This window comes from Notothenia rossii, assembly GCF_949606895.1.
Source record: "Notothenia rossii genome assembly, chromosome: 7".
Classification (NCBI taxonomy): Eukaryota; Metazoa; Chordata; class Actinopteri; order Perciformes; family Nototheniidae; genus Notothenia; species Notothenia rossii.
Window position 1 is genome coordinate 80,132,989 of NC_136905.1, and position 10,100 is coordinate 80,143,088.

General features: G+C 38.7%; 1 long non-coding RNA gene and 1 gene segment (V, D, J or C); one reads left to right on the forward strand and one right to left on the reverse strand.

Annotated features, from left to right (window-relative positions):
• The first annotated feature begins 2,175 nt into the window (after positions 1–2,175).
• LOC307046467 (immunoglobulin kappa variable 4-1-like) lies at positions 2,176–2,651 on the forward strand. The segment is given in 2 exons: positions 2,176–2,227; positions 2,320–2,651.
• Positions 2,652–7,546: 4,895 nt separating this feature from the next.
• On the reverse strand, positions 7,547–9,311 carry LOC307047327. Its single transcript, XR_013810386.1, has 2 exons — positions 8,690–9,311; positions 7,547–8,588 (listed from the first exon to the last, which is right to left on the reverse strand). It is a non-coding gene; the product is annotated as an uncharacterized lncRNA (long non-coding RNA).
• Positions 9,312–10,100: the final 789 nt, after the last annotated feature.

Sequence of the window (10,100 nt, forward strand, 5' to 3'; positions counted from 1 at the left end):
GGAGCCCGCTGCAGGGGAGAGAGACACAAGGAGCAGATGAACTTCCACTGAGGGACAGACGCTGTGAGACAGAGTCCATACAGGACACATTCAAACATTCAGAGGCTTTACTGTCATATGCACAGTAGCTGCAGTGAATCAGAACCAGAGTCAGAATACCTTTAGTAGTCCCACAGAGGGGACATTCACGCTGTGACAGCAGAAAAGAGCCAGAGACAGCTTCATGTTACGAAGAAGCATGCATACAAAAGTATTCAAGTAAAAAAAAGTTATAATATAATAAAAAATAAAATAAAAAGTGACACAATTTACAAAATACACATCCTGTAACAGTTCCGAGGATTTAGCAGCCAGGTATATATTGCACATATTGCACATATTCCACATATTGCACATATTGCACATATTGCACATATTGCACATATTGCACATGGCGATGTAGATAAGCCAATGAAAAGCCCAAGGCTCCTCCAACAATGCAACATACAAATATGTAGGACATAAAACAATAAAACATATTTTAAAAACATTCAAATAGTTCCAGAACAAACAGAATGAGGAAGGAAATGAGGGTTTGATAAATAAAATCAAATGTTAAACTTGATGTTTGGAGTTAGAGTGTTATTCTGTAGCTCTCATCAGAACAAGAATTATACATTGAAGGTACAGGACAGAGAAAGTGGGGGTCAGCTGTGAGCATGAGCTGTGATCACAAGAGGAGCTGAGGCATGGGAGAACACGAGGGTTTCATTCATCAAATCAAACGGTGATACTTTATATCATTCTGCCATTTAAAATAATGAATCTTCTTCTTTGGCACTCATCCAAACTCCTGAAGAGTTACATGAAAGTATGCAACGTAATGAAGGTGTTCATGTAATGATCATTATATGAAAAGCTTTATCTCTGCTTTACAATGTTTCAGAATGAATAACAAATCTCTGCAATCATTTACTGTTAAGAAAAACAAAAAGTAACATCTTCTACAGTTGAAGACTTTGTCATCTGTTTGTTTCACTTCCTTTGAACTCTTTGAAACTAACGGACTGTGAACGCACCCTGCAGCGACTCTGAATGTACAAAAACACACTTTCATTTGTTTTAACGGATCCTCAGCAGATTTTATATCAAACACTTGTTGAATGTTAAAATATATAAATATTAAAATGCAAATCACAATTAGATGTTATGACATAGCAGCTGCTCTTTGGTCAATTGTGAGCTGAAAATGTGTTTATATCTTTTTTTTAAAGAAAAGTAAAACGTACATATAATTCACCGTAACATCTTCTTCAATATTAAATAAAACTAACTTCGCTTAATGTTTTTAAATTCTTCAGACAAGCTTTATAGATATAAAAAAATATCAACATAATGTAAATTATCCAAAATAATGTCTTGATTCATCATATTCTGATTCAAAAGGAAATGTAATGTTTTTTGTTAGAAAATATAAATCTCTGGTACTTACAGTGAACGATGAGTTTGGTTCCTCCACCAAAAGTCAACCACAGTGATACAAACTCATTGAGTGGCCGTACAAAAACCTCCTGCTCTGTCAACAAGCATGTATCACCGAGAGAGCTCCCTGATCTCACTGATAACAGAGACACATATACAGTTTTTAAATCAACAAAGCTTTTCTAAAGATATGGATTACATATCTGGAAGAATTAAGATGATTTATGTCATTTTTCATCACTTTTCTACACCTGGCAGAGAAACCATTACAGTCTGCTACACAACTAACTTTGTCAGTTTTATATTAGTTTCTACACGGTTAAATGAACATGAGGCTTTGAAATAATAGTTATTAACAAATGTATTTGAAACAGAACTGAAACATGTTATTTATCTACAGTGAATCTCTGTATGTATGTTAATGTCAGACAAACAGACATATCATACCAACCACAGTGGAGACAAACTCAAATCCTCATCTCCACTCCTGATATAAATCTGTTCTTCCATTCAGATGATAGACGGTGTAAATCCAGACAGTGTTCCTCCTGGTTTCGTGTCCCACGTTGCCTTCAGTGTGCTGAGAGCAGAAACATCATTTCCATAGAGAGGAGGCTTTGCATGGTCAGCTGATCCTCCAGTGAACTGAGAAGGTTTATAGTCCTGTGAGTTCAACACTGCAGGACTCACATCTGTCAGTCAGCAGAAAGCACCATGACTCTCATCACCATCCTCATCTGGACGCTGGCCTGCTGCTGTTTCACAGGTTCATTCACTCAGCAACATTTCAAACATCATGTGCTGCCTTTCCTCTCCTTTCTTTCTGCTGAGAAATCAATCATCTGTTTTTGTGTGCAGGATGCAGCGGTCAGGTGACTGTGACTCAGCCTGCAGTCGAGACGTCTGCTCCAGGATCCACCGTCACTCTCACCTGTAAAACCAACCCTGATGTTTACACAGATGGCAATGGTCAATATATGTTCTGGTATCAACAGAAATCTGGACAGCCTCCAAAGCTCCTGATAAGATTTGTGAGCACACGTGAATCAGGAACAGAACCTCGGTTTAGTGGCAGTGGAAGCGGCTCTGACTTCTCTATGACCATCACTGGACTGAAGGCTGAAGATGCAGCAGTTTATTCCTGTCAGAGTCTCCACCTCATAAACAGTGCTTTGGTGTTCACACAGTGATTTGTCGTCGTACAAAAACCTCCCTCAGTCAGACTGCAGAGACTCTGAGCTGTTACAGCAGGAACCACCTGCAGCTGCTGAAGAGGAAGAGACTGACACAGCCCACTGAACTCAGAGCTGACAGGAACCCACCCAGCACTATTCACTTCTTATTCTTAAATATACAGATGTTAATGGATTAATGAGATTAAACCCAGTCCAAAACACATTATATGTAAAAGCAGCATTATACACAAACCTTATTGTGATCTCTGCTTCCCCAAATTAAATCAACAAACGCTCTTTAGCTTTTCCCCACATGTCTCCACTCGGTGTGCTTCACAGCAGGAGCATCTCTGGCCTCTCTGGAGTTATTATTTAATCATTATTATAAAGATCCTGATTCAAAATGACAAAGATCAATCTAATGAAGTCTTTAAAATGTTAAACTGTGGTTAGACGTTTAGTTTGAACATGATTGGACCCCTGACTCCCCCTGAGACCACCAGTGCAAAGCAGAGGCTTTAGGACTAGATGATGAGGCCGGTAGCGGAGGGGAAGAAGCTGTTCAGGGGGAGAGAGGTTCTGGTCCTGATGGAGAGAGGCTCTGGTCCTGATGGAGAGACGTTCTGGTCCTGATGGAGAGAGTTCTGGTCCTGATGGAGAGACGTTCTGGTCCTGATGGAGAGAGGCTCTGGTCCTGATGGAGAGACGTTCTGGTCCTGATGGAGAGAGGTTCTGGTCCTGATGGAGAGAGGCTCTGGTCCTGATGGAGAGAGGTTCTGGTCCTGATGGAGAGAGGCTCTGGTCCTGATGGAGAGAGGTTCTGATCCTGATGGAGAGAGGCTCTGGTCCTGATGGAGAGAGGTTCTGGTCCTGATGGAGAGAGGCTCTGGTCCTGATGGAGAGAGGTTCTGGTCCTGATGGAGAGAGGTTCTGGTCCTGATGGAGCCTTCTGCCAGAGGGGAGGGGGGAGCAGTTTGTGTCCAGGGTGGTAGGGGTCAAAGTCAAAGCCAACTGTATTGTCAATCTTCCAGTTTGTGTGTACAGACAGAGAGATCGAAGTAACATTTCCCAAAATCCCGAATATAAAAGAAATGTATATTAAAATATATTTTATATATATAGTCACAGAATCAAAGACACATTTTTACATGTGCACACATTAAGACCTAAATAAAAACACAACAATCAATATACAAAATAACAGTCACTTCAATGTTTGAGAATGTACATTAGTGCAACATTGTCCATAGAATGTGCAAAATATTAGTGCATTAGTCGGACTCTTGCAATATTTGTATTGGTGTATATGAGTGCATTTGTACTTATACACTTGAACATGTGTATATTTTGTGAAAGTGTGAACATATCTCACTTGAAAATAAGTGTTCATAATGTTTATATGCATATATTATTATTATCATTATTCATTTGCCAAGTACATGTGTACATATGTATATATTTATATAGTATTTTCATTTTCAAAAATGGAAGTTGAAACTGCTATTGACATGTGCAGAAAATGACCCTATAGTTTTTCTTATATATATATATATATATATATGCATTTATAGTTTTCTTCCCCTAAGTTTTATTTATATAGTTTTGTTTATTTCTTTGTACTCCTTCATTTCTATACGTTTTTTACGCAATAATGCCAATGTTATATTAGGATGATTCACAGGAGGGCTACTTCCCATCAGCTATGCTTCAGCCCTCCCGCTTCTACTAATTGTGTTCATCTTTGTGTGTATGAATTATAACTCTTTTTTTTTAATGAATTTAGCAGAATAAAATAATTAAACCAAACTAAAAAACTAAAAAAAACAACTAAAAAAACTTTCTGTGTCAGGGTGAGAGACTTTGAAAATGTATCATCTGAAATGATAGGAGTAATGTATGTGTGGTTCAATGTTTGTCTTTTCTTTTCATGTTTGCATCCAATGTGCTTTGTCTTTAACTCTTTCTGTTATCATTTAAACTGCTGCTCCATGTTGTTGGTTATCTAACATTTCACTTCTCATTTCAGAGTCTTCTGCCAACAAGTTCCTGACTCAGACTGACACATCCAAGACTGTTAGTCCTGGAGGGACTGTGACCATCAGCGCTACAGGGAGCTCAGATATTGCTAATGATCTCAGTTGGTATCTTCAGAAACCTGGACAGGCTCCTAAACTTCTTATATACTCATCATCAACTCTGTTCTCTGGAACTGAGCCTAGATTCAGTGGTACTAGATCTGGTACTCAGTACACTTTAACCATCAGTAACTTTAAGGATGTTGATGCAGGAGATTACTATTGTCTGGGTGCTCACACCGGTAACACGTTCACACAGTGATTTAGAGCCGTACAAAAACCTCCTTCAGTCTGAAGTAAAGCGTCCTGCTGCAGCTGCAGAGGTGAAGAGACTGAGAGGAGGAGAACTGGTCCAGTGAACACAAGAGTCATCAAGCAGAACCACCATGAATCCAGATAAAGCTGAAACACACTCACAGACACTCGTCAACACCCTGTTTAAACTATATTAATGTCATTCAATTCAGTCTCTTTATGAGTGAGCTGGGAAAGTTAGATTCTTGTTGAACTATAGCCACTGATATCAACATATATTTAACAGTAACTTTATGAATGGCTGTACAAAACAATTAATGATATTACCGCAGTCCAAACATACGCAACACAATTTAAATCATTTGAAGTACTGTAAACACACAATGTTGTTGTTTACACTCCACTGTGTATTTTAATAGATTGAGTATTTAAAAAACTCAATCTATTAAAATGTGTTGACCAGGGCAGGAATTTCACAAGGGCCACGAGGGCCCTTAAAAATGATATCTGCCATAAGGCCACAGTGGCCTTGATGACCTCTCTGACTAAGTTTTGTGGTTTAGCAGTCTGCCTCTTTTCTGACACGGCTTCAACACCAGCATATTTTGAAGGAGGAAAAAAAAATCAGCGGTGCGCTTGATTTGAGCCTGGAATGCACCGCTTGGACGGTCTATGATGACAGTTGACATCAGTCTAGGACCTATCTCCGCCCACCCCCTCACGCGTCCGTGTGCGTAGGACGGTAGGACCTAGCTAGCTGATTCTCCGCTCAAGAAAAGGCTGAGGTGAGGTAAGGTTTTGTGATAATCCTGTTTGCCGTTAAGTTTTTCATTTGTCCAGCTTTAAGTGTAATTTTATGGATAACATTACTATTTCTTGCTCGTATGGTAATGCATAATTATAATATTTTGAAGTGTTTTTGTTACTACTTGGATAAGTTATGTTGCAGTTGTGTTCTTTTTTATTATTATCTAGTGCTAGGCAGTTAGCGCTGTGTTGTTAGCTGTCAAAGACCTCTGTGCAGACTTATTTGACCACCGGCGATCGCAGACGGAAGTTCAAAGTTTGCTGCTCGTTTATATCGCCCAATTTTCAAAACGCGATCAAAATACCCATTCACATGTCTTGTGGCATGCTTGAACTGTCCACAAAAAAATTACGTTACCCCCACTGGCCAGGGTTGTGCTCCTGCTGAATATCAAAGTGATGAAGCTGTGGCAAGATGGTGGGCAGCTGGCATCAACAAAAGGAGACCCAATATTCATCCCTATGCTCAAAGGAACCCCAAAAGTCCAAATCTCCCTGACTCGTCATCATCTCCATCTTCAAGTGACTCAGAATAAGGACGCACCTTGACGTAGGCCCACTACCACAGTCTCACAGTGAGCCAAAACATGTCTGTGCTATAAGAATCCTTTGTAGTTTTAATAAAGAATTTGTTTCATTGCAATTTGGTGTCCATTGAATGCTTAATAAATATATATAAAAGTATTGTAAATGCATATACAATCGTAGTCACTTCATATCGTATGTTAAATCATTGTTTTAATTTATGGCCTTGGTGCCCTGGCTTTTGGCCTTTGTGCCCTTAAAAAATTGACAACTCAAAAGGCCAAGTGGCCTTGCCCCTAAAGTGACGAAATTCCAGGCCTGGTGTTGACATAGTAAAGCTTAAAACAGTACTGATTATGCACAACATTTTCCATAACAAAATGCCTACTAACATTCAAAAGCAGTTCCAAACCACAGTCAGGAAATACCCAGCTAGGCATCCTGACTGGTTGTGTAGCAAGCCCTGTAGAACAACCATCAAATCACAGCTGATCCATAAACGGAGTTAGAACGTGCAATGGACTTCACCCAGACCTTTCAAGTATCACTTGTCATCAACAATTCAAAACTAAATAGAAAAATATTCTATTTGCAGATTTATCCAGCTAACAAATATTGGGTATTCCCGGAATGCATTTGTATTGGTGTATATGAGTGCATGTGTGTACTTATACACTTGAACATGTGTATATTTTGTGTATGTCTGAACATATGAATGTAAAAAAAGTCACTTGAAAATAAGTGTTCATAATGTTTATATGCATATATTATTGTTATCATTATTCATTTGCCAAGTACATTTATATAGTATTTTCATTTTCAAAAATGAAAGTTGAAACTTCTATTGACATGTGCAGAAAATGACCCTATAGTTTTTCTTATATATACCTATATATGATTAATTTTGTTCTTACCCTAACTTTTATTATTTTTTTTCTCCAGTTTTCTTTATTTCTTTGTACTCCTTCATTTCTATACGTTTTTGACGCAATAATGCCAATGTTATATTAGGATGATTCACAGGAGGGCTACTTCCCATAAGCTATGCTTCAGCCCTCCCGCTTCTACTAATTGTGTTCATCTTTGTGTGTTTGTATGAATTTAGCAGAATAAAATATTAAAAATAAATAATAGAAACTGTCCAACAGTCATAAATTATATTAATATGATAACCGGTTTAATACTGAAGGTATTAATACATCTTTCTGACAATGAACATATGAATTAAAGAAATACAAAGACAGTGTCTCATTTTAATCAACGTTTTTATTTAATGATGGTTTAAAGCTTACGCCACATTTGAGATGAATGATGAGTTTCTGTTGGAGTGAAACAAATGAAATCCAGTTGAATTGTGAGCTGATGAACAAACAGGAGAATATGCAGGAAGTGAGGATTAGAGAGCAACACTAAAAACTGAACAGAGACAGCAGCAACATGTGAGCAGAGGAGATGTGTGTCTTCATGAAGATCTCTAGCAAAGAAGCTGCTTCCTCTCCAGACAGGAAGTGATGCTCTACTCCGAGCAGCGGGCAGGGTCCATGCTTTGAGTGACAGGGCTCTGTCCACTCAGACTGGCCTCACAGCTCACTGAGCCCGCCCCCCTCCAGCGATCTGCAGAGAGGCTCAGGGTGCTGCTCCAGCTGTAGCGGCCGTCGCTCCCCAGGACCTCCGGGCTGTGGGACGCCCCTGAGGAGCTGCTGCTGCCCCCCAGCTTCCAGCCCAGCCTCCAGGCGGAGGGGAAGCCCCCACTGGCCAGACACACCACGGTGGCACTGCCCTGCTGCAGCTCATCTTTGGAGGGGGGGAGGACGCTCAGGGTGGGTCGCTGCACACCCACTGGAGCAGGGAGGGAGGGGGGAGGAAAAGGGAGAAATTAGAGAGAAAACTTGATTATAAGGTCCTTTTTTGATGTTGTCATTTTGCTGCTGTCAAATCCTTGTGTCAGTACTTTACGATACCAGTCACCTCTGTGGAAACATTGGTATCACTGCCTTTTTTGATTTACATTTGAGTGTTGTACGTGTTTTAAAAATGGACCTTGAGTCTCTTCAATAAATCTGATGATGATGATGATGATGATGATGATGATGATGATGATGATGATGATGATGATGATGATGATGATGAAAAGTAACAAACTTGTGTTTTCTTTTAAAAGAACATCCATAACATTCATCTGTTTGCAACTTACACATTATTTATCTAATATATCATATTCCAATGACTTGTATCTAGACTCTCCTTGCTCTATTGTATCTGTGTTATTGTGCTGCTCTGCTGGAGGAGCCTGTGACCTCAGATGCTCATTGAAGTATCTGCACTGTAGCTATGTACACATGACAAGAAAAGCCTTGAATCCTTGAATCCTTATATTTCATCAAATAAAACAGAATAAGTTGTGCTGCTGTTACTCTCATAAATCACTCAGGATCAGACCCCCACATGATTCAAGTGTGAATGACTGACTTTGTGTAAAGTGTGCAAGCTAAAGATTCATTGATAATAATGATTGAATCTCTTCACATGTGTGATGATGTTCTTTAAACTGACAGAGCTGAACGTCTCAAGTGAAAACAGTTCAAACATTTATCATCTGTCTCTTTCACTTCCTTTTCACTGCATGTCAAATCAATGAACCGTGAACACGACGACAAGCTGCATTAACTGATACAATCACACGTTTAAAATGAATCCATATTTAACTTGAATTCAACAAAATAGTTGATATTTTAATAAACAATTGATAAATAATGTCAATAAATAAAATATTGTGAACTACAAATGTAAAACTGAATGTGGCGGAGACGTCACGCTTTAACAAATCTTAATAAATACAAACATTTAGTATAAAGTTGTTCTGATAATAACAAATATTATAGAAAATAAACAAGTTATTTGCTTTAAAAAATGTATTTGTACGAAACGAACAATTAAAATAGAAATCTGCAAAGGTTCCTTTCAGATAACAAGAGGAGCTTAATAAACTTTTTTTTTTTAATTGAATCAAAAAAATGTGAAGTTGAGTCTCATTTAATAATTAATGAAAGTTATATATTTGCTATAAGTTGAATGAAATACAAATCTCTGGTACTTACAGTCAAAGATGAGTTTGGTTCCTCCACCAAAAGTGTACCACAGTGATACAAACTCATTGAGTGGCCGTACAAAAACCTCCTGCACTGTCAACAAGCATGTATCACTGAGAGAGCTCCCTGATCTCACTGATAACAGAGACACATATACAGTTTTTAAATCAACAAAGCTTTTCTAAAGATATGGATTACATATCTGGAAGAATTAAAATGATTTATGTCATTTCTCATCACTTTTCTACACCTGGCAGAGAAACCATTACAGTCTGCTACACAACTAACTTTGTCAGTTTTATATTAGTTTCTACACGGTTAAATGAACATGAGGCTTTGAAATAATAGTTATTAACAAATGTATTTGAAACAGAACTGAAACATGTTATTTATCTACAGTGAATCTCTGTATGTATGTTAATGTCAGACAAACAGACATATCATACCAACCACAGTGGACTCAAACTCAAATCCTCATCTCCACTCCTGATATAAATATGTTCTTCCATTCAGATGATAGACGGTGTACATCCAGACAGTGTTCCTCCTGGTTTCGTGTCCCACGTTGCCTTCAGTGTGCTGAGAGCAGAGACATCATTTCCATAGAGAGGAGGCTTTGCATGGTCAGCTGATCCTCCAGTGAACTGAGAAGGTTTATAGTCCTGTGAGTTCAACACTGCAGGACTCACATCTGTCAGTCAGCAGAAAGCACC